Genomic DNA, 26040 nt, shown 5'->3' with positions numbered 1-26040 from the left:
ATTCCTTCTTCCCATGTGTATAACCTTACATTTATCATTGTTAAACCTCATCTGCCACCTTTCAGCCCAAGTTTCCAACTTATCCAGATCCATCTGTAGCAGAATACTATCTTCTCTTGTATTAACTGCTTCACATAGTTACTAACCCATTTACACACATTTTCCCCCAGACCAAGCATTCTCATTTTGTGTACCAACCTCTTGTGCGGCACGGTATCAAACGCTTTGGAAAAATCGAGGTATACCACGTCCAATGACTCACCGTGGTCCAGCCTATAGCTTACCTCTTCATAAAAACTCATTAGATTGGTTTGACAGGAGCGATTTCTCATAAACCCATGCTGATATGGAGTTAAACAGTTATTCTCATTGAGATAATCCAGAATAACATCCCTCAGAAACCCTTCAAATATTTTACCAACAATAGAGGTTAGACTTACTGGCCTATAATTTCCAGGTTCACTTTTAGAGCCCTTTTTGAATATTGGCACCACATTTGCTATGCGCCAGTACTGCGGAACAAACCCCGTCACTATAGAGTCCCTAAAAATAAGAAATAATGGTTTATCTATTACATTACTTAGTTCTCTTAGTACTCGTGGGTGTATGCCATCCGGACCCGGAGATTTATCTATTTTAATCTTATTTAGCCGGTTTCGCACCTCTTCTTGGGTTAGATTGGTGACCCTTAATATAGGGTTTTCATTGTTTCTTGGGATTTCACCTAGCATTTCATTTTCCACCGTGAATACCGTGGAGAAGAAGGTGTTTAATATGTTAGCTTTTTCCTCGTCATCTACAACCATTCTTTCCTCACTATTTTTTAAGGGGCCTACATTTTCAGTTTTTATTCTTTTACTATTGATATAGTTGAAGAACAGTTTGGGATTAGTTTTACTCTCCTTAGCAATGTGCTTCTCTGTTTCCTTTTTGGCAGCTTTAATTAGTTTTTTAGATATAGTATTTTTCTCCCTATAGTTTTTTAGAGCTTCAATGGTGCCATCCTGCTTTAGTAGTGCAAATGCTTTCTTTTTACTGTTAATTGCCTGTCTTACTTCTTTGTTTACCCACATTGGGTTTTTCCTATTTCTAGTCCTTTTATTCCCACAAGGTATAAACCCAGGGAGTCTTTTCAACGTTGTATATGGAGCTTCGAGGTGACCCTGAAAAGTTTTTCTGCTATGTTCGGATGAAAGCGGAGAACTTTGATATATTGGTGGAGCGGGTTCAACATCTGATAAGAAGGAGTGATACCTATTGCCGATTCTCCATTACCCCGGCTGAGCGTCTGATGGTCACTCTTCGGTAAGCATTCTTTTCTAATCAACTTTTGTTGTGGACTCTTTACTTGATATTTTGAATTTGTAGTAATTTCTTCCTTCCTTTTCTTCACAGATTCCTAGCAACCGGTGAATTCCTGTCTTCCCTACATTTTCAGTTCAGACTGGGCATTTCTACAATATCAGGAATAGTGAGGCACACTTGCCATGCACTGTGGGACTGTCTGCATGAAGAATACATTCCACATCCCACAATGCAGACATGGTTGGAAGTAGCTGACAGATTCCTGGAAGTGTGCCAGTTTCCCAATTGCTTGGGTGCGGTGGACGGGAAACACATCCGTATTGTGAAACCGGCTGGTTCTGGATCTCAGTATTTCAACTACAAGAAGTACTTTTCCATTGTGTTGATGGCCATCGCCGATGCGGATTACAAATTTGTAGCGGTGGACATTGGGTCGTATGGCCGTTCTAATGATTCGCAAGTTTTCAAACTGTCTTCTATGGGGCGGCATTTATATGGACAAACCTTTCAATTTCCCCCCCCAAGACCACTGCCTCAAACCTCTGAGCCACCAATGCCATTTGTATGTGTTGGGGATGAAGCTTTTCAGCTTTCAGAGCATCTTTTGAAACCCTACTCCAGCTGTGGTTTAACCAATACTAAAAGAATTTTCAACTACAGACTCACACGTGCAAGGAGAATGGTGGAGTGTGCGTTTGGGATCCTAACCGCCAAATGGAGAGTTCTCTTGACATCCATAAACTTAAAGACAGACACTGTGGATGAGGTGGTGAAAGCGTGTGTTGTCCTACACAATTATGTTATATCCAAGGAACAGCTTTCCATTGAGGACCACTCTGCCGAAACCACCTTGATGGATAATAGCAACCAGACATACAGAAGTTCTGCCACAGTTTCCAGAATACGGGATCACTTTGCAGAATATTTTATTTCACCCCAAGGAAGAATACACTGGCAGGATGATAGAGTTTAAACACTTTGTATGTACCTAGTAATAACTTTAACCGTTACCCATGTTGTGTACCTGTTGGTTTTACCTTACTCATGTTTTGTACCAGTTTGGTTTTTACCCTCATGTTGCGTACCTGTTTTGGTTAACCTTTTACCCATGTTGCGTACCTGTTGTTTTTACCTTACCCATGTTGTGTACCAGTTTGGTTTTTACCCTCATGTTGCGTACCTGTTTGGATTTACCTTTTACCCATGTTGGGTACCTGTTTGAGTTTATTTTTAAACCAAGATGTGCATCTTTTTGGGTTTTACCCAAAGTACTACTGTTACCAATAAACCTTTTTTAACAAAAGTGTTATTTGTACCTAATGAATAAATACAAGAGAGTTTTCAACCAAAAAGTTTTATTAACATAATGTAACACGCAAAAAAATTGGGTACTAAATGTTTTCATATGTCGGGGTGGAGATACTATCGGAGGCACTGTCTGATAGGGACACTTCGACAGTGGGAGTGTGGAGAGAGGAATGTGATGGTGGTGGAGAATGTTCAACGGTTAGGGGTGAAGGAGTGGAGAAAGCTATTGAGCGGGTGGACAAGAAAGTGGGATTGGGGTTAGAAATTTGGTAGGATGGAGGGGTGTAGGAAATGTTTTGTGAGGATTGGGTGGCAGAATGAGTGATATGTGTAGAAGATGTTTGGGAAGAGGGTGATAGAGTCTGTTGGAAGTGGGCAGGGAGAGGAGGCGAGGATGAAGTAGATGTGAAGTTGTATGGGTCGGGATCATCATATGGGTGGGAAGTGGCACGGGCGGGAGGCTGGTAGTGTGGATGGTGGGAAGGGGCACAGGGCTGGTGGTGTGGCTGGTGGGAAGGGGCACGGGAACGCTGAAAGTGTTGTGGCTGCAGGGACCTAGCAGAAAGGACAGATCATTACGGAGCCACGCCTGCACTACCTTGCGTCGGCATCTTAAGGAAGGACACGAAGCGAAGTGTATTGTGGAGAAGTGAGAAACGAGTGTGACGGGGTGTACGGCAGAGCAAGAAGGGACAACAGGCCAAGGGATGATTCCACAGATTTATTATCAAGAACGCTGGAACAACACATGCAGGTAGATCTACAAAGTCCACAATTAGTCCAACGGAACAGGTTCGGGGCACCTCCCGATAATCCTTGTGCCAGCTAACAAAGCAATAGTCCACACGAGTCCAAGGGATCCCAAAACAATCCCACGAACGACGAGATATGTCCTCAGCTCAAGTCTCGCCTCATTCGCTTCCGCAGTCACAGATGGACATGGGGTCTTGCCTCAGCTAAGAATCCCCACTCCTTCTCCTTTAAGGATCAACTCACACCTGATCTCAAAATAAGAATGGATTGTCTGAGCTCCTGGGATCTGCCCATGAAGGGGGGTAGGGGTCACACCTTCTATTCAATGGTTGGGTCCACCAGAAGATTCTAGACTGGTGGGCTCTGCTTAGTCTATGTAGTATGTACATTTGACTAGCCACCTGCTGTGAGGAAGAATGGCTATTCTTTCACTAGTGATGTTGACAAAGCTTAATTACATTATAGCTTAGGGCTGCAAGTATTGGGGGAAGGAGACATATTGTTACAGGTGAACTCCCAGCACAAGAAAATACATAAATTACAGCTAATAGAAACCAGAGAACAGTTACATACATCAAATGGCATATTATTCAAATACAGGACAGGGCAAAAGTACATATCATGACAACGAGATCACAGCAAAAAGGCGATAGAACCAGTAGGAGTCGAGCCTCGAGATCTGCAACATCCTACTGAGGCGCGTAGCCGGTGGCCGGAACGCCGAGGAAGTAACAGACTTCAAGCATTACTTCAAACATTGGCAGGACAGATAATTATAGGTTGGCTGTCTCACCTAAATCACCTAAGCAGACATAGGAGGCAATCGTGGGAAAGGGGCATCTCTAGGATCCCAGAATAACTCCAGGCCTACCTGTCATACGGGTGCGTCCTAGCCATATCATCTGGGGGACGGAGAGAGAAAGAACAAATACGACAGTTGTGAGGACTATCCCGTGGTGCTCAGCAGGGAAGGACTACAACACATAGGCGCTAGTAGGTAGGCACTGATTTCCACCTGCAAAGGGAACTCTGGATGTGGCTTCGGACCGGCTGGTCTCAGCCAGCCCTGTTAGCAGTGCTCTGGATTGCGGATTCCGAAGTCTTCAGTAAAAAGTTAAAGAGACTGCACCCTTTGTGTCCTCGTTATTAACCGCGCCTCACATCATCACCATCTACACTACTGGGAAACCCTGGGGAAACACTTCACCTGTGGGAAGGTATTCCATCTAGCTGCCATAACATCACCCCAGTGGACCCCCAAGCAGCGTCGGTCACCCTGACCGAATACCACAGGTGGCGTCACGAACACTTGACAAACTTTCATCACCTTTCATTGGACGCCCCTTAGCAGGGTCACGGACCGGGTCTAGCCACCGTGACAACCCCAGGACCGAGACAGAGAGGCCCGGTACCGAGTGCCCCCGTGGCCCTGCGTCTGGGGGCACTCCAACTGCAACATCACTGTAACAACCGGTCACCTGGGGTGTTACAAATCCGCAGCAGAACCCGGGCTGGGCTGGTCAAATTGGGCTTATACAGCGAGTTGACCCTGAGGCCGACTCAAGGGGCACAAGGAGAGGGGCACATACTGTTGTGTAAAAAAGTGTTTGCTCCTTTCCTGATTTCCTATTCTTTTGCATGCTTGTCACTCTTAAAATGTTTAAGAATACAAAGCAAAGTTAAATATTAGACAAAGATAACACAAGTAAGCACAAAATGCAGTTTTTAAATGAAGGTTTTTATTATTAAGTGAATAAGAAATCCAAGCCTACAGTGACTTGTGTGAAAAAGTGATCCCCCTTAAAGGGAACCTGTCACCCCCCCAGGTGTTTTTAACTAAAAGAGCCACCTTGTGCAGCACTAATGCTGCATTCTGTCAAGGTGGCTCTTTTAGTTCGGGTCTCTGCCACTGCTGAAATAATCGCTTTTATAATTTGTCCCTGATACCTTGAAATAGACCTGGGGGCAGGTCTTTTCCCCCGGACAGAAACGCCTCCCAGCTGTCACTCAGGGCCTCTGCGCGTTGGGCTCCGCCTCCTCTGCCTTCATTAACATCTCACATGGGGGCTCCCGGATTTACCGCCTTGTCAGTTACCACCGCGGTGCGTCCCTCACTTGCCAGGCGACCGAGCAGCAGCCGCAACAGCGACCACTGTAAGTTCGAAGGGCAGTGCAAACTGCGCATGCCCCCCAAAAAACTTACAGCACAGGCACTGCGGGGCCGCAGCAGAACACACGGGCGACTGCTGCGTGTTCACTTTCTCAAAGTGGTCGCTGTTGCGGCTGCTGCTCCGACCGCGGAAGGTTGTCTGGCAGGGACAAATTATAAAAGCGATTATTTCGGCATTGGCAGGGACCCGAACTAAAAGAGCCACCTTGGCAAAATGCAACATTTGTGCTGCACAAGGTGGCTCTTTTAGTTAAAAACGCCTGGGGGGTGACAGGTTCCCTTTAAAACATAAATTAACTGTGGTTTATCACATCTTTGGAAAGCTGAGTTCAAATACCCTAGACACATGCAGACGTGATTACTGCCACACCTGTTCTCAATCAATAAATCACTTAAATAGGACCCGCCTGACAAAGTGAAGTAGACCAAAAGTTCCTCAAAAGCTAGCCATCATGCCACGATCCAAAGAAATTCTGGAACAAATGAGAAGCAAAGTAATTGTGACCTACCAGTCTGGAAAAGGTTATAAAGCTATTTCTAAAGCTTTGGGACTCCAGCAAACCACAGTGAGAGCCATTATCCACAAATGGCGAAAATATAGAACAGTGGTGAACCTTCTCAGGAGTGGCTGGCTGACTAAAATTATCCCAAGAGCGCAGCAATGACTCATCAATGAGGTCACAAAAGACCCTACAACAACATCCAAAGAACTGCAGGCCTCACTTGTTTCAGTTAAGGTCAGTGTTCATGACGAAAACCACTGCTGAGTAGTGTTGAGCATTCCGATACTGCAAATATCGGGTATCGGCCAATATTTGCTGTATCGGAATTCCGATACCGAGTTCCGATATTTTTGCGATATCGGAAATCGGAATAGGAAATTCCTATAAGTTCCCAGTCATCTTTGGCGTGTGCGGTGCGTATGGTTCCCAGGGTCTGGAGGAGAGGAAACTCTCCTTCAGGCCCTGGGATCCATATTCATGCAAAAAAAATAAAGAATAAAAATAAAAAATATGGCTATACTCACCCCTCCGACGGCCCCTGGCTCTCAGCGGTGCAACCGGCAGCCTCCATTCCTAAGAACGGTCACCTGACCGCTCACGTGACCGCGACGTCATCGAAGGTCCTTCACTCTCTGCATTCTTAGGAACGGAGGCAGACGCAGCAGTGACAGCCAGGGTTCGTCGGAGGGGTTAGTATATCCATATTTTTTTATTCTTTATTTTTTACATGAATATGGATACCAGGGCCTGAAGGAGAGTTTCCTCTCCTTCAGACCTTGGGAACCATCCAGGATAGCTTCCGATACTTGTGTCCCATTGACTTGCATTGGTATCGGGTATCGGTATCGGCGATATCCGATATTTTTTGGATATCGGCCGATCCCATCCGATACCGATACTTTCAAATATCGGAAGGTATCGCTCAACACTACTGCTGAGCAATAAGAACATAAAAGCTAATCTCAGTTTTGCCAGAAAACATCTTGATGATCCCCAAGACTTCTGGGGGAATACCATGTGTATTGATGAGACAAAAGTTGAACTTTTTAGAAGATGTATGTCCCATTACATCTGGCATTGAAGTAACATAGCATTTCAGAAAAGGAACATCACAGACGCCAACAGTAAAATATGGTGCTGGTAGTGTGATGTTCTGAGGCTCTTTTGCTGCTTCAGGACCTGGAAGACTTGCTGTGGTAAATGGAACGATGAATTCTGATGTCTACCAAAAAATCCTCACGGAGAATGTCCGGCCATCTGTTTGTGACCTCAACATGAAGCACACATGGGTTATGCAGCAGGACTATGATCCAAAACACACCAGCAAGTCCCCTTGGAAGACCTGGAGTTAGACGGTCACGTCAGGTAATGAATCACAGGTCTCTTTCAGAGATGGGATGGTTCATGTTTTATTGTAAATGGATTGGTTTCCTTCAGTGCTGAGAAGGTTAACGAGTCTTCCCATGCTGGCTGAGACTATACAACCTGGTTGCTCCCAGCTGCAACAGCTTATAATTTACTCCCTCTATATATACTGCCTCTGGGCGGTTATTCCCTGCTGGTGAAAGATATGTCTTCATGTGCTGAGTGCTAAAGCTCAGTGGTTGGAGCTAGTTGTTGTAGTGATCTGTAGTTTTCTGTAGTACCTGTGTGTTTATCTCCTGGTTCCTATTCCCATTTAGTTTATTCCTCCCTGTCGCTATCCTCCTTTCTATTGTTGGTTTGTTCTTTTGTATGAATGAGGTTTTCTGTTATCCCTGCTTTGTCTTTGTGTCTTGTTTAGGTCATATTTCTGTCCCATGCCTCATGGGTTGGGGGAGAGGACAGATCATGGTTTAACAGGAGCATAGTAAGGTCGGAGTCCAACTACTCTCTACCATCAAGAGTACCCCCGGGACAGGGATAATGACGGTCCCAGTCCCAGGGACATTTCGAGTCCCCTCTACCCTTGTTGAAGATCATCACAGCATGGCACAATGTGAATGAATTACAACAATTCTGCAAAGATGAGCGGGCCAAAATTCCTCCAGAGCGTTGTAAAAGACTCATTGCCAGTTATCGTGAACGCTTGATTACGGTTGTTGCTCTTATGGGTGGCTCAACCAGTTATTAGGTTTAGGGGGCAATCACTTTTTCACACAGGGCCCTGTAGGTTTGGATTTCTTTTTCCCTTAATAATAAAGACCTTCATTTATAAACTGCATTTTGTGGTTACTTGTGTTATATTTGTCTAATATTTACATTTGTTTGGTGATCTGAAACATTAAATTGTGACAAACATGCAAAAGAATAGTAAATCAAGAAGGGGCAAATACTTTTTCACACAACTGTACATGGATTACTGCTTACTGCAGCTTTGTAGCCTGTTTTTTTTGCCCACAGGTTCTTCCTCTGGTAGATGATCACCAAGATAGAAGTTCTGAAGGCACACTGGGGACTCCAGGAGCTCCACCTTTAGTGTCTCCCTGCCTGCTGTTGTCACTGTCCTCCCCAGAGCTGGCAGGACTGCGACTGGATGGCACTGTCACCTGTCCTGCAGGGTGCTCCCTCCATGTGACCTGCAGGTGGTTTTGCAGGCTGCCTGGAGGGGCTTTCTGCTTGTCATTATCACTGTCATCATCCACCTGGTTTTCAGGCAAAATTGAGAGTCATCAGTTGATACCTTTTACTGGCTAACTGGAAATAACCTCTTTTCAGTTAGTCTTTACTATTCTTTACTGATTCTGAGTTATTTCCTTCAGAGCTGCATTCACTGTTCTATTGCCTTCACACCTGAAATTTCCCAGTGTTCCCTCTTTATTTGGGGCCCAATTATTTACTTTCTGGTTAGTGACACCTTTTTTTTACCTTATACTGTAATAATATCAGGGACCGGCCTCTTTATTGAGAATAGAGGGTCTCAGAACTCTGTCCTTCTTGGCAAGGTGGTCACTGCATTCAGAGGGAGAAGGAACTCAGAAGTCACCTCTTCAGCCAACTTATCAGGACTTTAAAAGTGGAGTTGTAGCACCTCAGGTAACCGGTTGTTACAGTGATGTTGCCTTCCTTTTGGGGAGGGTGATATCACGCTTGGAGGCAAGGAAGATTCTCTTTACCAGGTAAGGCACTCACATTCAACACAATCTGAATTCAGACCAGAAGGAGAAGCTCAGGACCCGGATTCAGGGGAGCTTCCCTTAGCTATAGGCTTCCTGATCAGAGGAGGAGTTAGTCAGTCTAGAGGAGAGAGTGAGAGGAGAAGGACGTCTGGAACAGACAGAGGGGCCGAGCAGCCATGTGGGAGCTGCAACCTCTGGAAAGAATGAGAATTTCAAGAAGTTGAATAGTGGAGGAGCTTAGAGGAAAGGAGCACAGAGGAGGAAGAGGCTCTGCTGGGGAACAGCGGAAGGACACCCTCAGAGCCAGAGTGCAGAAACCGGGTACCGGGAGCCCGAGGTCGTGTTGTTCTCCAGGACGCGCGACAGAACCGGAGGGCATAGGACTGTATGTGAATTGCCTGCATCAAGTCTGAGGTGAAGCAGTAATCTGAGAGCCCGGGTCGTGATAGAGACCTAATAAACCGGCTCGCACTGCCTATCGTACAGACATCTGTCTTAGGACACGAGAGAGAAGACTTTGCAACCAAGCTTCAAGCGGCAGGGACCTAATCAACTAAAGTAGCGCAAGTAGGAAAGGCTTACGGACCTCACCTGGGAGAGGGATCCCCTATTGCCTCCATGCTGGCCGGACCATAGCTACCCTGCACTTGGTACTCTGGACTGAGGACTGCTATCATCAGTAAACCAGGTAAAACACTGCAAACCTGTGTCCTCATTCTTTGCCATACCATCCACCACACCATCGGTGCCCTACACCTGGGAAGCCCTGGGGACCCCGCTTCACCTGTGGGAAGCGTCACCATCTTGCTGCACACCATCACCCCAGAGGACCCCTTAAGCAGTGTCGGTACCCACTGACCGAACACCATAGGTGGCGTCACGAACAATAAACTTTATTCATAAAACCCCTAAAAGACATTCCCCTTTAATTGGGCGCCCAGGGCCACGGACCAGGTCTCAGCCACCGTGACATCCCCTTTAAGTACCGATCCCAGTACCGAGTACCCCACGGCCTTGGCAGGCGTTCCAGAGTCACCCCTTCAGGTGTAGGTCCTAGTCTTGACACCTGCAACTATATAACATTTGTTGCCTGCCCCATGAATAATGGCAACCATACTTGTTGTCATCCAAATTTCCCAGTAACAGAAATAATTGAGAAACAGCTGAACAGAACTCAAGGGCGACTCACTGTTTTCCATTACTGGGATTTTGTTTATTTAAGGTGGAAATATTCTTTCTTTTCTTAATAAAAACCCTTCACCGAAAGCGAAAACGATGACATTTTGGTGACATTCTCTTCGCCTTGATCCTAATGTTTTCCATTCTTTTGGTCCAGTGTAAGGAGATGATGAAAGACCAGGGAGATGCATCGATTAGGAGACATTTAAAAGTGAGAGATGAAAAACAATGCCACAAATGACAGCTGTCTAATGGGAGCTGCTTATCAACACTATGTCATATCTACACGTGTCTCATGGTCCTTGAGGGTCTCTATTCAAGCTGCCTAATGTTAATGGAGAAACTTGCAGAAGGAGACATCAGGAGAGAGGAGGTGAATGATCTACATGGGGCTACTGAGGTGTAGGTGAGCTCTTCTTTTCATGGAGGGTGGGGAGTGCGGCATCCCTCTTTGATGATCTGTATTTACCCTGGCCGGGGAAGATTGGCATGTCGGTGCCCCCAAGTTAACTATCACACAGACACCTTCACCAATAGTCCTCCCCCGTCATACAGTACCATTGAGGCCGTCACTAAATACTGCAAGCATGAGTTTGCCGCTGATAAAGGCACATGTAACTCCTCCGTATATACAGTACGTACAACTTTTAAAGAAAAGAAGTTCACATACTGCGTAGCATCTTGCCGAAATTTTTGTTTTCCGCTAAGCAACTTCCCTAATTTTGCCCAGTCCTTTACAGGCGCCTACGTGAGCAGGATGCCGGATGCAGTAATGGATAAGAGGCAGAGCAAGTGTAAAATAAACTTTACTATAACAGGGGTATACGTGCAGAGAGGAGAGAAGGTATAGACAGGCGGTATTAACACTTTCATTATACCGATGGAGTGAGTGAGGGCGAAGGGTATAAACAATGTTCAACAGTAGAAAAACTTATCGGTCCGGCGGCTTCAGAGTGATGAGTCTCAGATGCACATGGTGGTGTCGACACGGTCAGCACGTGATGGAAGCGATGCAGGCCTGTAGGCGTTGATGTACCGGTTCCTGGAGATGGCGGTGAGTCCTTGATGTCTGTCCCGGGATCCTGAGTAACAGGGAGAAGAGCAGTCTTTCACACTGCCGGGCCGGACAGAGCCCGGCAAGAAGCAAGCGGGTGAGTAAGGGTAAAGTTCTCAATAGGTCACCCGGTTTCTTTCAGGCGGCACGCATGTGTTATACGTTGGCCCGTGATGTTGAGTAACCTGAGCAGTGTTGGCGCCAACGGGCGGAAAACGGTTCTCCTGTTACAGTTGTAGGGAGCAGCCGGGACAATGTAGCACGGTCCTGCATTGTCACGGTACTCAGAGGGCGGAGCATCTAAATGCTGCGCGCTGCGTCTTCCTGCCAAGTCTCTTCCGTTTCGCGAGCTCAGCCCTTTATCCTTCTGCCGCCCCCTGCTGCCGAGTGCAAAGGTGGGTCCCAGTCTCTAACCTTTCCCCCCACATAACAAAGGTGACAGTCCCGATAGTTTCGGCCCCGTCACGAAAAAGGTACCCCTGGCCCAGACTCTATTCATACACCTACACAGAAATATTGATCCTAGTGGAACCCGTTAATGTTCTTACATAGTACAATACCACATTCATGACCCCCACAGTACCCACCATGTACATTATGATGTCAGCACGACACCACACCAATATAATGCAGTCAAATGTTTTATTGCTCCATATTACATTCTCCCCACACTCAGTATGATGCCTACACAGCACCACCACAAAGTATGATGGCTCCACATCTTCCCATACACAGTATGATACCCACAGTTTGATGACAATGCAGTAATCCCCCAATACATACACAGTATAATGTCCCCAGAGCACTCCTACATAATATGATGCCCCCAAAGTCCACAAATTATGATACCCACACAGCACCCCACATAGTATGATGTCTTCACACAGCTTGATCCCACATTAGTACATTCTACCACATACTTTTATACTAAAATGCCCCACATAGTGTGATGCCCGGTATTCACAGGTGGATGTCACGGTGGCGACCCAGTCCATGGCTCTGGGTGCCCATGTAAAAGGGATAATTGAAGTTTATGTTCGTGACGCCACCTGTGGTATTCGGTCAGTGGGGACCGACGCTGCTTTAAGGGGTCCACTGGGGTGATGTTATGGCAGCTAGATGGTATACCTTCCCACAGGTGAAAATTATCCCCAGGGCTCTCGGTGTGTAGATGAAAGATGGTGAGTGGTGCAGTAAAGAACGAGGACACAGGTTTGCAGTCTATTTACCTGGTTTACTAAAGTCTTCAGGCAGCCACAGTCCAGGGCACCAGATCACAGGGCAGGTAGAGTCCGGCTGGCTTGGAAGCAAATCCATAGTCCCCTTTACCAGGTGGAGTTAAAAGCATTCCTCTAGCATGGTGTTGTTGTAGTCCCTTACTGCCTATGGCTTCAGATAAGGTCCTCACAGTTCTTCTCTCTGTCCCCCATATAGGATAGGACAATACCTGTATGACAGGTAACTTGAGCCTTTTTACAGGGACTCTATCACGCCCCGGGCTCTATGTGTTACTGTGTCTTCAGGTGTGTGTGGCGGACAGGTAACTTGCAGTTCAGCTGTCCTTCCGGTCTCTGCTGTAAGTCGTAGAGTCCCTTACAACCTCGGTGTTCCGGCTACCGGTTATCTGTACTTCAGAGAGAGGCAGCTCGTTCGCAGCTGGTCTCCCCTGATATCACTCTCCTGTGCTTCGCTCTCCTGCACGCTCACTGAACAATGTTCTTTCCTTCTTAATTCTCTTTCTTTAGGAGCTGTAGCGACTCTGGCTACACGGCTCCTTCAGTCCTTCCGACACTCCATGTCTGACTGCTTCCTCCTCTGTCCTCTGACAGAATCTGTCTAACTTCCCTCCAAACCACAATATATCTTCATATGCAGGGGAGTCACCTAGAAATAGGATCAAAAGCTCCCCCTTGTGGCCTGGAGTATGAACATGTTGTGTGTATGGTGATTACCTGATAAAAGATATCCTTCATTGCTTCCAAACGTAACATCACTCGCCCTGTGAGGAAAGCAATGCCACTGTGATGACCAGGACCCTGCGGCGCCACATTGTAATTCCCACAGCACCTCTGCAAAACATAATGCCTCCACATCTCACATACAGTAAGGTGCTCCCCACACAGTATGATGCCCTCATAATATAATGCTCTCCAAACATTATAACGCCCCCACACCCACAAAACCACACACATTATGATGGCTCCCATAGCACCACCACACAGTATGATGCCCCCACTGTCCCCCCAAACCCAGTATAATGAACCCATCAGTCCCCTCCCACACACATTATGATACCCCCTCAACACAGTATGATGCCCCAGAGTACTCCCCATACAGTGTAATGCCCCCACACAGTGTGATGCACGCACACTCACCCCCACACAGTACATTCCTCCTACAAATCAAATGATGCCCCTAGGGCACCCCCCTAGTTTAATGCCATCAAATGTTTAATGCCAATGTGGTACATTCTCTCACACACATAGTATGATAGCCCCACACAGTATGAGGCCTCCACACATTCCCATACACACATAACCGTCTATGTTAGAGCATATGGCCGCTATGTATATTAGATGGCATGTACAGTTAGGTCCATATATATTTGGACAGAGACAACATTTTTCTAATTTTGGTTATAGACATTACCACAATAAATTTTAAACAAAACATTTCAGATGCAGTTAAAGTTCAGACTTTCAGCTTTTATTTGAGGGTGTCCACATTAAAAATGGATGAAGGGTTTAGGAGTTTCAGCTCCTTAACATGTGCCATCCTGTTTTTAAAGGGACCAAAAGTAATTGGACAATTGACTCCAAGGCTATTTCATGGACAGGTGTGGGCAATCCCTTCGTTATGTCATTCTCAATTAAGCAGATAAAAGGCCTGGAGTTGATTTGAGGTGTGGTGCTTGCATTTGGAAGGTTTTGCTGTGAAGTAAACATGCGGTCAAAGGAGCTCTCCATGCAGGTGAAACAAGCCATCCTGAACTTCAACTGCATCTGAATTGTTTTGTTTAAAATTCATTGTGGTAATGTCTATAACCAAAATTAGAAAAATGTTGTCTATGTCCAAATATATATGGACCTAACTGTATCTGGCTGGCACATATTGGAGGCACGCGTCTGCACTGTGTATTGATGTAGATATAATGATAGGGTCGCAACGGGCGTAGCTATAGGGTAGGCCCGGACATGGCAGGGGTTTGGAAGTAGTAGGCCGGGAAATGATTGTTAGGGGTGTTGGGTTAGAGTTCAGGTCACATTGGTTGAGACTCGCTATAGGATTGGGTACGAAGTTGTGGGAAAAGGAGGATCCAGGACCATCATTTTCTCTGTGGACATTCCTCCCACCCATCCTTATGTTATTTCCTCGGTTTTGCTAACATTAAACTTTGGCGGTGGTGTTTTAGGGTTTTGTATTGTTTTATTTCTCATAGCAGCAGGAGGTGACGAGGTCATGGATGGCCTTGGTTAATGGATTAGGGTCACATCGAAGGTATGTTGACCCTTGAGTTATGTTTTGGTTCCTGCTTGGACGGTTCCCGGGGAACAAGTAAAAGGGGATAGTTCCATGACATTTGTCAACCCTGAGTAGGAGCAGTGGAGGCAAACCCTGTATGTGTTGTGGCTGTCAAAAAGCTGTGAGACTTGCAAACGCGGGGACCCGAACATATTATTCAAGCACACCGAAGACACTTGATAGCACCCGAGCATGCCGAGATAACACCTTATCCGATCACGTTCGCTCATCACTAGTTGATATGTGTCTTGCTCTTTCATCCATATGAAAGTTGTCACGTGTGTGTAGAACTGTATAAAAACCTGAGGGGAAAAAAAAAAACTTTAAACCATTTTCCTTACAGCCAACAGATGTTACTTCTGCATATTTTCCAATACCCGTTCCCAGTGACTGAACAATATAAATTATTTGCTAGAAAAGAACATCAGCAAAGATGAATGATTCTTCTATGCCTGAGGAGAATAAGGCAGGAATCACATTATATATTACAGAATGGCAGAAACCGTTCCGTATGTTCTGTGCAATTACATACCAACTCCGCCACCCTGTGGTAAATATGCTGAATTGCACTTGAAATAATCTGGTATACAGGTATAACCTTTTATAGCATTGTGACCAAATTCTCTAATGGGGTGTTCATAATGTTAAATAATTTTTTTGTTTGGTTAAAAATCCAGCATGAGTCTAAGCAGTGCTAAATTAAATAAAAGAGTAACAAGGAGCACCTAAAATGAATTAATATCCTATGTAATAACCCCAAATTTCTATTGTGAGCCCTGCCTTTCCTGGCGATGAAGTGAGAGAGCTTCAGCTCTCATTTCCTGTGGATGAATGTGATTTGTCTGAAGGAGGGGACAGGAGTCAACACTGATTGGCCACAGTGATAGCGTGACATATCAATATAACACAATCACCGGGAGAGCCAGTGCTGACACCGTTGATTGGCCACAGTGATAGCGTGACATATCAATGTAACACAATCACCGGGAGAGCCAGTGCTGACACCGTTGATTGGCCACAGTGATAGCGTGACATATCAATGTAACACAATCACCGGGAGAGCCAGTGCTGACACCGCTGATTGGCCACAGTGATAGCGTGACATATCAATGTAACACAATCACCGGGAGAGCCAGTGCTGACACCGCTGATTGGCCACAGTTATAGAATGACATATCAATGTCACGCTATCCCGGGAGAGCCTGTGCTGACACAGCTGTTAGGCCACAGTGATAGCATGACATATCAATGTAACACAATCACCGGGAGAGCCAGTGCTGACAACGCTGATTGGCCACAGTAATCGCGTGACATAACAATGTAACACAATCAATGGGAGAGCCAGTGCTGACACCGCTGATTGGCCACAGTGATAGAATGACATATCAATGTCACGCTATCCCGGGAGAGCCTGTGCTGACACAGCTATTAGGCCACAGTGATAGCATGACATATCAATGTAACACAATCACCGGGAGAGCCAATGCTGACACCGCTGATTGGCCACAGTGATAGCATGACATAACAATGTCACACTATCCCTGGGAGAGCCAGTGCTGACACCATTGATTGGCCACACCAATACCAATAGATCACAGACTGCACATGAGTCAACAGTGTGATGCAGAGGCAAAAAGGCAAGCACAGTTCTAAGATGTATTAAGAGAAGCATAGAGTCTAGATCACATGAAGTAATTGTACCCTCTACTCCTCTTTGGTCAGGCCTCATCTGGAATATTGTGTCCAGTCCTGGGCACCACAATAAAAAAAAGACATTGTATAACTAGATCAAGTTCAGAAAAGAGCGACCAGGATGGTGAGTGAACTGCAAAGTATGTCATATGAGGAACGGTTAAATGATCTGGGAATGATTAGCTGCAAAAAAAAGCTAAGAGGAGACTCAATAGCTGTCTACAAATATCTGAAGGGCTGTCACAGTGTAGAGGGATCATTATTCTCATTTGCACATGGAAACATGAGAAACAATGGAATAAAACTGAAAGAGAGAAGAGACAGATTATTATTAATATTTATTATTTATTTATATAGCACCATTAATTCCATGGTGCTGAACATGTGAAAAGGGGTTACATACAGGGTTATAGATATCGTTAACAGTAAACAAATTTACAATAACAGACTGGTACAGAGGGGAAAGGACCCTGTCCTTGCGGACTTAAACTCTATGGGATAATGGGGAAGAGACAGGAGGTCGGTGTGGCGGCAGCTCTGGTGGTTGGTGAGGCAGCAGCTCTGGCGGTGGTGACGCGGCAGCTCGGGTGGTTGTTGGGGCAGCGGCAGCTAGGGTGGTTGGTGTGGCGGTAGAATGGTTATTGAAGGCTGTAGGCTTTCCTGAAGAGATGAGTTTTCAGGTTCCGTCTGAAGGATCTGAGGGTGGTGGATAATCGGACGTGTTGAGGCGTGGAATTCCAGAGGATGGGGATATTTGGGAGAAATCTTGGAGGTGGTTGTGTGAGGAATGAATAAGTATGGAGGAGAGTAGGAGGTCTTGGGAGGATCGAAGATTATGTGAGGGAAGGTATTGGGAGATTAGTTCGGAGATATAGGGAGGGGACAGGTTGTGGATGGCTTTGTAGATCAGTGTTAGTAGTTTGAACTGGATTTGTTGGGGAATTGGGAGCCAGTGGAGGGATTTGCAGAGAGGTGAAGTAGGGGAGTAGCGTGGAGAGAGGTGGATTAGCCGAGCAGCAGAGTTGAGGACAGACTGGAGTGGTGCAAGGGAGTTAGCGGGGAGGCCACAGAGGAGGGTGTTGCAGTAATCGAGGCGGGAGATGATGAGGGCATGCACAAGAGTTTTAGTAGATTGTGGGCTGAGGAAGGGATGGATTCTGGCAATATTTTTGAGTTGGCGACGACAGTAGGTGGCAAGAGTTTGGATGTACGGTTTGAAGGACAGGGCAGAATTGAGAGTTACCCCGAGGCAGCGGATTTCAGGTGCGGGAGACAGCGTGATGCCGTTTACCATAATAGATAGATCAGGTAAAGGGGATACGTGAGATGGGGGAAAGATGATAAGTTCGGTTTTGTCTACATGAGTTTTAGGAAGCGAGAGTTGAAGAAGGAGGATATGGCTGACAGACACTCCGGGATTCTGGACAGAAGAGAGGCAACATCTGAGCCAGAGAGGTAGATCTGAGTGTCGTCCACATATAGGTGGTACTGGAAGCCATGGGACTTTATGAGTTGTCCTAGGCCAAGGGTATAGATGGAAAAAAGTAGAGGCCCTAGGACAGAGCCTTGAGGGATTCCAACAGAGAGGGGGCGGGGTGAGGAAGTAGTGTGGGAGTGGGAAACGCTAAATGTGCGGTCAGAAAGGTATGAGGCAATCCAGGACAGGGCAAGGTCTTTGATGCCGAGGGAAGAAAGAATCTGTAGCAGTAGGCAGTGGTCGACTGTGTCGAAAGCAGAGGACAGGTCGAGAAGGAGGATGGAGAACTGTCTATTAGCTTTGGCTGTGAGTAAGTCATTAGTAAATTTGGTCAGAGCAGTTTTGGTGGAGTGGTGGGGGCAGAAGCTGGAGGTTGTCAAGGAGAGAGTTAGATGAGAGGTGGGAGGAAAGTTGACCATGGACATGCTGCTCAAGGAGTTTGGAAGCAAACAGGAGCAGTGATATGGGGCGATAGCTGGGCATTGCAGTTGGGTCAAGGTTAGCGTTTTTGAGAATGGGTGTGATGCTGGCATGTTTGAAGGCAGAGGGGAAGGTACCAGAAGATAGCAATAGGTTGAAGAGATGGGTTAGAGCTGGAATTAGCATTTTAGTGAGGTTGGGGAGCAGGTGGGAAGGGATGGGGTCAAGTGCACAGGTGGTGAGGTGTGATTTGAAAAGGAGGCGAGTAAGTTCTCCTTCAGTCATTTTGGAGAGGGAAGTTATTGGGGAAGGGCAGAGGTCTGGTATATGGTGTGGTTGGGGTGGTGGAACAGTAAGGGCAGGCCTTCTTTGGCAGTAGGTGGCAAAGTCCTCAGAAGAGATGAGGGGAGTTGGAAGTGGCAGTGGCGGGCGGAAGAGAGTTAAATGTGCTGAACAGTTGTTTTGGGTTGTAGGATAGTGAATATACAAGGTTAGTGAAATAGGTCTGTTTAGCAGAAGTGAGGGCTAGTTTGAAGGCAAGTGTAGCTTGTTTGAAAGTGGTGAAGTCGTCTGGTAGGCGTGTTTTTTTCAACGCCGCTCTGCGACCCTGGATGCTTGTCGGAGTTTTTTAGAGAGGTTGTTATGCCAGGGTTGCCTATTGATTTGTCGCACTTTGCCATGCATGAGAGGGGCGACTGAGTCTATGGCTGATGTGAGGGTGGAGTTATAGAAAGCGGTGGTGCTATCCGTGTCGTGGAGTGAAGATATGGAGGACAGGGGTAGAAGAGAGTCTGAGAGTCTGTGAATGTCTAGGTGTGCAAGGTTTCTACGTGGATATGGTACTAGCTGGATGTGGGGGGCGGGTGAGGAGGGCAAGGATGAGAAGGTGAGTAGATGCTGGTCAGATAGGGGGAAGCGAGAGGTTGTGAGATTAGATAAGGAACAGAGGCGGGTGAAGATGAGGTCTAGTGTATGTCCATCTGTGTGGGTGGCTGTGGAGGACCACTGAGTAAGTCCAAAGGATGAAGTAAGGGCCAGGAGCTTGGAGGCTGCTGGCTGGCGGGTGTCAGTAGGGATATTAAAGTCACCCATTATGATGGTGGGGATGTCAGCAGATAGAAAGTGAAGAAGCCAGGTGGAGAATTGGTCAATGAAGGCAGTGGCTGAGCCCGGTGGTCGGTATATGACAACCATTTGGAGGTTAGAGGGAGAGTAGATACGGACAGAGTGAACCTTGAAAGAAGGGAGGATAATGGAGGGTGGGGGTTGGATAGGGTTGAAGTAACAGTTTTTGGAAAGAAGGAAACCCACTCCCTCACCATGTCTGTTGCCAGAGTGAGGAGTGTGGGTGTAACGGGGTCTACCAAGCTGGGGTTCCTCTTTCAGTACCACCCCATGTTTCAGGAGGTCCACTCTGCTTTGGCTGAAGTCTGAATGAAGGACGCTGGCTGGAATTGCTTGGTTACATAGGCGCATATAAAAGATCACATGGAACCTATTATACATACATATAACTGCACAACATATTTTGGGTGCTGAGTGGTTCCGTAACACGTAACATGGCTCCTCTTTTCAGCGACGTGATTGGCATACACAGTCTGATCCTTAACTGATTGGTTTGGGGAGGACCGAAGTTTATGGGGTTGGTACAAGGTCCATTTGTCGACTTAGTCCATCTGCGTTACCGTTTTGTTTGCCGGGTCTGTAGTGGATGGTGAAGTCCAGAGGTTGTAGGGCTAAACTCCACCGCAGCAATCTGGCGTTGTCTCCGGAGACCCCATTAAGCCAGACTAGGGGATAATGGTCCATTACGAGGGAAAACTGTCGTCCATACAAATATGGTTGCCACTTTTTGAGTGCCCATACTACCGCCAGGCACTCCTTCTCGATGACCGCATAGCTTACTTCATGGGGCAGTAGTTTTCGACTCAGGTAAGCTACTGGGTGTTCTTGGCCGCCCGGCCCGACTTGGCTCAGTACTGCACCCAATCCAAACATAGAAGCATCTGTGTGAACAAGGAAACGTTTAGCTGGATCGGGTGCGGCCAATACAGGGGTATTAGTGAGGGTGTCCTCTAGTTGGCGGAAGGCTTCCTCACACTCTGGGGTCCAGGTTACCTGGCGGGGTTGGTTCTTACGGGTCAGATCAGTGAGGGGCTTGGCTACGCTGCTGTAATTGGGAACGAATTTCCTGTAATACCCCGCTGTCCCTAGAAACGCCATGACCTGGGTTAGAGTGCATGGGGTGGGCCATTTGACTATGGCCTCAATCTTGGCTGGTTCTGGTCGCTGTTTCCCACTTCCCACCCAATGCCCTAAATACTGAACCTCTGCTTTGCCCATGTGACACTTGTTTGGGTTCAGGGTGGTTCCGGCCTTGTGGATCCTGTCTAATACTGTCTCTAGGTGATTTAGATGCTCTTCCCATGTCGCAATGTAGATGCCGATGTCATCCAGGTAGGCACACGCATAGTCCTGGAGACCATCCAGAAGCCAGTCAGCCAGCCTCTGGAAGGTCGCCGGGGCATTCTTCATCCCGAATGGCATAACTCGAAACTGGAATAAGCCAAACAGGGTGACAAATGCCGACTTGGGAATAGCGTCAGGACTAAGGGGAATCTGCCAGTAGCCTTTGCATAGATCAATGGTGGTCAAATACTTTGCCCCCGCCACCCGGTCTAACAACTCATCCACACGAGGCATGGGATATGCACCCATCACTGTTTTCTCATTGAGCTCACGATAGTCTACACAAAACCGTGTAGTCCCATCCTTCTTCGGCACTAACACTACGGGGGATGCCCAGGGAGTATCTGACTCTTAAATGACCCCTAAACGCAACATCTCTTGTATCTCTTGTCGCATCCCCTCTCGTACAGACTCAGGGACGCGGAAGGGGTTTTGTCGCAGGGGGTCTAATCCTGGGTCTCAACCTTGTGTTGTGCCAGGCGAGTGTACCCTGGTCTCCCTGAAAACATCCTGTGTCGCTGCCTCAACAACTCCTCCGCCTGCTGTCTCTCCCGGGGACCTAAGTCTTCACCCCAGTGTACCTGGTCCCATGTTTTAGACTGAGTCCTCTCCCCTAAAACATCAGGCAAGGGAAGTCCGGCTAAATCCTCTGCTTCAGGTGCACAGATGGCCACTACCTCTTCAGGGCGCTCCCGGTAAGGCCTCAGCATATTCACGTGGAACATGCAGATAACCCTGGGGTCGTCACAATTGGCGACATTATAAGTTGTGTTGGCTATTTTCCCCACTACCTGGTAGGGCCCCTGCCATGCAGCTTGGAACTTGTTCTGTCCAGTTGGCTCTAACACCAGGACCTTCTGTCCTATTTCCAAGGTGCGCTCTCTGGCCCTCCGATCGTACCATACGGGCTGGTGCCGCTGGGTCGCCTGCATGTTCTCACATACAGCCTGGGTCAGCTCCTGTAGGCGGTCCCGGAATTCCAGCTCATAGCGTACAATAGGTACCCCTTCTAATGGACTTTACGCCGCACAGCTTCCACAGTTGGTTGGTCACCTCTGCTGTAAACTGGGTACCCTGGTCCGAGATAATCTCCCGGGGAAATCCAACCCGTGAGAAAACTTGGAGCAGGGCGGCCGCCACCATCTCTGCCAGTATGTTAGGTAACGCAACCGCCTCTGGATACCGAGTGGCATAATCTACCACTGTCAATATATACCTTTTCCCTGACGGACTGGGTTTGGCTAATGGCCCTATCAGATCGACCGCTACTCAGCTAAATGGTTCCTCCACAATGTGGAGGGGGCATAATTTGGCCTTGCATCGATCTCCCCTCTTGCCGATGCGCTGGCAACTGTCACAGGTCTGGCAGTACTGACGAAAAAGACGTTTTGTGTTAGACAATGCATGGTGCGAATGACGCCGAAGTGCCCGGCCAAGGGTATGTCATGAGAGATTTGCAGTAACTCCTGCCTATACTTCTTGGGAACTACCAGCTGTCGTTTTATAGTGGGGCTCGTCCCTGTGTGGTGCTGCTCTGTGATCCGGTAGAGGAGTCCCTGCTTCCATACAAACTGTTCCCCTTCCAGCACCCCTCTCCCCTCTTGTGCCTTCCCACGATATCCCTCCAATGAAGGATCCTCAAGTAACTCCCTCTTAAATTAATCTGGGGTGGACCAAGAAATGTGTCTGGCTATGGGAATATGTGTAGGGCTGGGATGCCTTACCTGGGCCTCCTCTGAGTGTGATTCCGCCTCCGCAGCTCGAGCTTGTCTCCGGGTGGTCACAGGATATGTCTCAGCCAGAGGGGCAACCGAGAAGACAGACAACATGGGCCCCAAGTCATTTCCCAGCAAGACGTCTGCAGGCAAATCTTCCATCAAGCTGACCTCAACAAGGCCATCCCGACTTCCCAGTTCAGGTGAATCCTGGCAGTGGGCAGTTGATGTATAGCTCCCCCTGCTACACGGACTGCCACTGTCCGGTCCGTCTTCTCTTGGTCCCAGACGAGATGAGGCTTCACAAGGGTCAAAGTTGCCCCAGAATCTCTTAGTCCCTGCATACGTTTTCCATTAACCCACACGACCTGTCGAAGCTGTTGTCGATTATCTGCCCGGGCTGCCTGCACGGGGTTTACTTCATGCAGCACTTCCTCCATCTCTTCCATCCCTTGGTTAGTCGTAGCCCCAAGTGCCCGCGTCGCTCCTCTCTGCTCGGCACATCGCTTTTCCAGGATCCAGCGCCGTTATCCCCACTAGGCTCTGTTCCTTACCGTGGCGCTCCACATTCCAGTGTGCTCCGATCCTCCAGCATACTGCAGCAGATGTATGCCTACTTCTTTCTGATGCTCATCCATGCAGTTTAGCTTCCATATCCAGTCAATGTCAAAGAAACGCTCTGACGAAGGTCCGGTGTGGACCAAAAACGTTTAGCAGTTTTGTTTATCGCGGCTCCGTAACGATCTGTCCTCTTTCTAGGCCGCTGTCAGGATCCCACCCCTGACAAGTCCTCTCCCAAACTATCCCGGGCTCTTTCTGCCTAACTTCCCATCCAACCCCCAGTTTTACCAGAGTGTGAGGAGTGGCCTAGTAGATAGAACCACTCCCCCTGGTGGCCGGAATGTGAAGTGTAATGTGTGTTTGTGATACCTGGTCAGATGAACTCCTTTAGTGCAACCAGACATAACATCGCTCCCCTTAGTGGCAGAGCGACATTACTGCAACGACCAGAACTCTGGGGCGCTGCACTCCCCCCGGTTAAATCCAGTACTCCCGGACTGGGAAAAGAAGAATAACAATACATGTTAATAGAAAACACACAAAATTTTTACATACTATGAACAAGTAAATATAACAGTGCTTTCCATTATGGAAGGTAAGGACGCTTGAACGTTGCAAAAGATTGGTCATGCACAGTCCATGACTCCCAGTTCAGTAGGTGCAACCATAGAACAGCAGGGACCCCGGGTAAACAAAGGGGCCCCTGTGAAAGTTTTGGAGTGATTCACTGTCCATCACACCATTGTCCATTTTTAAACCTATAACACAGATATTTACACAAGCATTTTCAACCAAATAGCAACTATCGTTAATATCTTCACGTTTTATAGCGAAGTGGAGTCTGATTCTGGGTGCTACGCGTAGACCTTCGCAGCGCAGGGGTTGCTATTGGCCTGAGAGGGCCCGCTACGCTTGCTATCGCTGGTGTAGTGCACTGTCTTCTAGCTACACTTCTAGTGAGTCTGGGCATCACTGGCATGCAGGAGTTATCAGTGCTGCCCCTACTAGTGGTGGGCATGGCAGATTCACCAATGGCAGAGGGAGGGCCCGCTGGCTCGACCGTTGGCATCGCATCTTCTGGTGGGGTCGGCTGCGCTTGCGGGTCCAGATGCCCTGGCACCACATTTAGTTCTGGCGGTCTCAGTTGACGAAACGTTAAGACAGGTACCACAATGGCCTGATTTATTTGAGTCCAGGACTGGGGAAAATCGCCAAGAACAGTGTGTTTCATCTTCTCCTCTTCCACGGGCGGAGAAGTCCTGGGATCTGTTTCCCCATCTTTCAGCTTATCAGGGCATATTTTCAGGTGGTCTCTGGATATGGCCGTTGAGGTCTCCCCTCCGTCTTTACTGATGAGACAGACCTTCGTATTGTCGAAATCGGAGGACAGAATGGTATACGGTTCTGCTTCCCATTGATCATCAAGCTTGTGTAGTCTCCTCTTTCGTTTGAGTACCTGCTCATCAGGTGACAATGGAGCCGCGGGAGCATACTGGTTGTAGTCCCTCTCTTGCTTCTGTCTGGCTTGAGCGAGACTCCTTTCTACACTTTCCTGTACTTTGCGGTACCTTTGCTGCCTCTCGGTATCCTAATCCGCATCTGGCGACATATCTTCGGGGGTCAGGACCCCCATGTCCAGATCGACGGGTAACTTGCTAGACCTTCCTCGCATCAGGTACGCTGGGGTGCAGTTGGTGGAATTCACTGGGATGTGGTTGTACATATCTACCAAGTCGGGTAACTTTGTGGGCCACAAGTTCCGCTCCTCTACAGGTAAGGTCTTCAGTAAGTCGATCACCACTTGGTTCATCTTCTCACACATCCCGTTGGTCTGTGGATGGTACGGCGTGGTTCTGATCTTCTTACACCCGTACAAATTGCAGAACTCCTGGAACACCTCCGCTTCAAATGCCGGCCCTTGATCGGTCAACACCTTCTCTGGGTACCCATGGGGTCTACAGAAGTACTGCTGGAAGGTATTGGCAGCCGTCCTAGCCATTAGATCTTTGACCGGCATGACTACCAGGAATCTGGAATAGTGGTCCACAATGGTGAGAGCATAGATATAACCTGACCGGCTAGGTGTTAGCTTTACGTGATCCAGCGCGACCAACTCGAGCGGCCGCTTGGTGATGATGGGCTGCAAGGGAGCCCGTTGGCTGTCACGATCCATCTGGCGTAGGCTACAGGGACCACACTCTCGACACCACTTCTCGATGGCTTTCTCCATGCCGATCCAGTAGAACCTCCCACGGAGTAGCCTCTCCAGCTTCTTCCATCCGAAGTGTCCTGCCCCATCATGGTACGCTCCCAGGACCATTGGCACATCTTGTCTTGGGACCACGATCTGCCATACCAATTCGTGAGTGCGGGGGTCGATGCTCCTTCGGCACAGCTTGCCATCGTGAATAAACAGTTTGCCCCTCTCCTTCCACAACTGTAATGCCTCTGGTGGGTCATCCGGGCCGGGATGCAAACCTGCCTGCGTCAGGAGCTCTTTCACCCGACGGACCGCAGGGTCACCATCCTGGTTCTCTGTCCACCCGTGCTAGGCCAGGGGATTCAACAGGGCGCCCTGTTTGTTTCTGCGCCTGTTCTCCATCTGATGGGAACACTGAGTTGCCTTGGGGCGATGGAAGGCGGGCAGCTCTACTTCTTCAAATGCTTCTGGATCTTCCTCCGTTTCGGGCAGGTGAGGCATTCGGGACAATGCATCGGCATTCGCATTCTTGTGCCCTGCCCGGTACTTGATGGTGAAGTCATAATTGAACAACCGGGCCATCCACCGCTGCTCCAAGGCACCGAGTTTTGCGG

Source organism: Ranitomeya imitator, chromosome 4 (assembly GCF_032444005.1).
Source record: "Ranitomeya imitator isolate aRanImi1 chromosome 4, aRanImi1.pri, whole genome shotgun sequence".
Lineage (NCBI taxonomy): Eukaryota > Metazoa > Chordata > Amphibia > Anura > Dendrobatidae > Ranitomeya > Ranitomeya imitator.
This window is presented reverse-complemented; position numbering follows the sequence as displayed.